Source organism: Aegilops tauschii, chromosome 7 (genome assembly GCF_002575655.3).
Source record: "Aegilops tauschii subsp. strangulata cultivar AL8/78 chromosome 7, Aet v6.0, whole genome shotgun sequence".
Taxonomy (NCBI): Eukaryota; Viridiplantae; Streptophyta; class Magnoliopsida; order Poales; family Poaceae; genus Aegilops; species Aegilops tauschii.
This window is the reverse complement of record NC_053041.3, coordinates 475243663-475248284: the sequence shown is the minus strand read 5'-3', so window position 1 is coordinate 475248284 and position 4622 is coordinate 475243663.

Below are 4622 nucleotides of genomic sequence, written 5' to 3'. Positions count from 1 at the left end.
GGGCGTTCCGGTTTCTCTGAGCTAGGGTGCCATGCTACCTCTTGAGCACAGCGTTGGTTTTCCCTTGAAGAGGAAACGGTGATGTAGCAAAGTAGCGTAAGTATTTCCCTTAGTTTTTGAGAACCAAGGTATCAATCCAGTAGGAGGCCACACGCAAGTCCCTCGTACCTACACAAACAAATAAGAACCTTGCAACCAACACAATAAAGGGGTTCTCAATCCCTTCACGGCCACTTGCAAAAGTGAGATCTGAAAGAGATAATAAGATCAATATTTTTGGTATTTTTGTTTAATAGATTGGAAAGTAAAGATTGCAAAGTAAAATAGATGGGAAACTTATATGATGGAAAATAAACCCGGGGGCCATAGGTTTCACTAGTGGCTTCTCACAAGATAGCATAAGTATTACGGTGGGTGAACAAATTACTGTCGAGCAATTGATAGAAAAGTGCATAATTATTATAGGCATCACGTCCGCGAAAAGTAGATCGCAACGATTCTGCATCTACTACTATTACTCCACACATCGACCGCTATCCAGCATGCATCTAGAGTATCAAGTTCATAAGAACAGAGTAACGCATTAGGCAAGATGACATGATGTAGAGGGATAAACTCAAGCAAATGATATAAACCCCATCTTTTTATCCTCGATGGCAACAATACAATACGTATAGGTTCCCTTTCTGTCACTTGGATCGAACACCGCAAGATTGAACCCAAAGCTAAGCACTTCTCCCATTGCAAGAAAATCAGTCTAGTAGGCCAAACCAAACTGATAATTTGAAGAGACTTGCAAAGATAACAAATCATACATAAAAGAATTCAGAGGAGATTCAAATATTGTTCATAGATAATCTTGATCATAAACCCACAATTCATCGGATCTCGACAAACGCACCGCAAAAAGAATTACATCGAATAGATCCCCAAGAGAATCGAGGAGAACTTTGTATTGAGATCCAAAGAGAGAGAAGAAGCCATCTAGCTAATAACTATGGACCCGAAGGTCTGAGGTAAACTACTCACACATCATTGGAGAGGCTATGGTGTTGATGTAGAAGCCCTCCGTGATCAATGCCCCCCTCCGGCGGAGCGCCGGAAAAGGCCCCAAGATGGGATCTCATGGGTACAGAAGGTTGCGTCGGTGGAAATAGGGTTTCGTGGTGGTCTCGGATGTTTTCGGGGTACGTGGGTATATATAGGAGAAAGAAGTAGGTCGGTGGAGCTGTGAGGGGCCCACGAGGGTGGGGGCGCGCCCAGGGGGGCAAGCGCGCCTCCCTGCCTCATGGCCTCCTCGCTTATTTCTTGACATCCACTCCAAGTCCCCTGGATTGCGTTTGTTCCAGAAATCACTCTCCCGAAGGTTTCATTCCGTTTGATATTCCTTTTCTGTGAAACACTGAAATAGGCAAAAAACAGCAATTTGGGTTGGGCCTCCGTTTAGTAGGTTAGTCCCAAAAATAATATAAAAGTTTATAATAAAGCCCATTAAACATCCAAATCAGATAATATAATAGCATGGAACAATCAAAAATTATAGATACGTTGGAGACGTATCAAGCATCCCCAAGCTTAATTCCTGCTCGTCCTTGAGTAGGTAAATGATAAAAACAGAATTTTTGATGTGGAATGCTACCTAGCATATTTATCAATGTAATTTTCTTTATTGTGGCATGAATATTCAGATCCGAAAGATTCAAGATAAAAGTTTAATATCGACATAAAAATAATAATACTTCAAGCATACTAACTAAGCAATTATGTCTTCTCAAAATAACATGGCCAAAGTAAGTTTATCCCTACAAAATCATATAGTTTGGCTATGTCCCATCTTCGTCACACAAAATATTCAAGTCATGCACAACCCCGGTTTCAGCCAAGCAATTGTTTCATACTTAAGAATTTTCAAACTTTTTCAACTTTCACGCAATACATGAGCGTGAGCCATGGACATAACACTATGGGTGGAATAGAATATGATTATGGGGGTTGTGTGGAGAAGACAAAAAGGAGAAAGTCTCACATTGACGAGGCTAATCAACGGGCTATGGAGATGCCCATCAATTGATGTCAACGCAAGGAGTAGGGATTGCCATGCAACGGATGCACTAGAGCTATAAATGTATGAAAGCTCAACAAATGTAACTAAGTGGGTGTGCATCCAACTTGCTTGCTCACGAAGACCTGGGGCATTTGAGGAAGCCCATTGTTGGAATATACAAGCCAAGTTCTATAATGAAAAATTCCCACTAGTATATGAAAGTGACAAAAGAAGAGACTCTCTATCATAAAGATCATGGTGCTAGTTTGAAGCACAAGTGTGGAAAAAGAGATAGTAGCATTGTCCCTTTTTTATTTCTTTTTTTGGGCCTTCCTTTTTCTTATTTGGCCTTTTTTTTGGGACAATGCTCTATGAATAATGATCATCACACTTCTATTTATTTACAACTCAATGGTTACAACTGATACTAGAACAAAATATGACTCTATATGAATGCCTCCGGCGGTGTACCGGGATGGGCAATGAACCAAGAGTGACATGTATAATAAATTATGCATGGTGGCTTTGGCACAAATACGATGTCAACTACATGATCATGCATGGAAATATGACAATGATGAAGTGTGTCATAATAAATGAAACGGTGGAAAGTTGCATGGCAATATATCTCGGAATGGCTATGGAAATGCCATAATAGGTAGGTATGGTGGCTGTTTTGAGGAAGATATAAGGAGGTTTATGTGTGATAGAGCGTATCATATCACGGGGTTTGGATGCACCGGCGAAGTTTGCACCAACTCTCAAGGTGAGAAAGGGCAATGCACGGTACCGAAGAGGCTAGCAATGATGGAAGGGTGAGAGTGCGTATAATCCATGGACTCAACATTAGTCATAAAGAACTCACATACTTATTGCAAAAATCTACAAGTCATCAAAACCAAGCACTACACGCATGCTCCTAGGGGAAGGGTTGGTCGGAGTTAACCATCGCGCAATCTCGACCTCCACACAAAGGATGACACTCAAAGAACACTTCATGTTTCAAATTTGTTACATAACGGTTACCATACGTGCATGCTACGGGACTTGCAAACTTCAACACAAGTATTTCTCAATTTCACAATTACTCAACTAGCACAACTTTAATATCACTATCTCCATATCTCAAAACAATTATCAAGTATCAAACTTCTTATAGTATTCAATGCACTTTATATGAAAGTTTTTATTATATCCGTCTTGGATGCCTATTATTTTAGGACTAATTTCAACCAAAACAAATTACCATGTTGTTCTAAAAGACTCTCAAAATAATATAAGTGAAGCATGGGAGATCAAAAATTTCTATAAAATAAAACCACCACCATGCTCTAAAAAGATATAAGCGAAGCATTAGAGCAAAATTATCTAGCTCAAAAGATAGAAGTGAAGCACATAGAGTATTCTAATAAATTCTGAATCATGTGTGTCTCTCCCAAAAGGTGTGTACAGCAAGGATGATTGTGTTAAACTAAAAAGCAAAGACTCGAATCATACAAGACGCTCCAAGCAAAACACATATCATGTGGTGAATAAAAATATAGCATCAAGTAAAGTTATCGATGGACGCAGACGAAAGAGGGGATGCCTTCCGGGGCATCCCTAAGCTTAGGCTTTTGGTTGTCCTTGAATTTTACCTTGGGGTGCCTTGGGCATCCCCAAGCTTAGGCTCTTACCACTCCTTATTCCAGAATCCATCAAATCTTTACCCAAAACTTCAAAACTTCACAACACAAAACTCAACAGAAAATCTCATCAGCTCCATTAGCGAAATAAAACAAACCACCACTTTAAGGTACTGTAATGAACTCATTATTTATTTATATTGGTGTTAAACCTACTGTATTCCAACTTCTCTATGGTTCATAACCTCTGATACTAGCCATAGATTCATCAAAATAAGCAAACAACACACGAAAAACAGAATCTGTCAAAAACAGAACAGTCTGTAGCATCTGTAACAAACGCAAACTTCTGGAACCCCAAAAATTCTACCAAATTAGGAAGTCCTAGATAATTTGTTTATTAATCTACTGCAAAAAGAATCAACTGAAAAGCACGTTCCTGTGATTTATGAAAACTAATGTCGTGCGCGCAAAGTTTCTGTTTTTTACAGCAAGATCAAATAACTATCACCATAGGTTATCCTAAAGGTTTTACTTGGCACAAACACTAATTAAAACACAAAAAACACAATTATAGCAGTAGCATGATGTATTATTTATTACTAAATAGAACCAAAAATAAAGAAACCAAAATAAAATTGGGTTGCCTCCCAACAAGCGCTATTGTTTAGCGCCCCTAGCTAGGCATAAAAATAAAGATAGATCTAGGTGTCATCATCTTTAGTATGCAATCCATAAGTGGCTCTCATAATAGATTCATAAGGTAATTTAATTTTCTTCCTAGGAAAGTGTTCCATGCCTTTCATTAACGGAAATTGGAATCTAATATTCCCTTCCTTCATATCAATAATTGCACCAATCGTTCTAAGGAAGGGTCTACCAAGAATAATAGGACATGTAGGATTGCAATCTATATCAAGAACAATAAAATCTATGGGCACATAATTCCTATT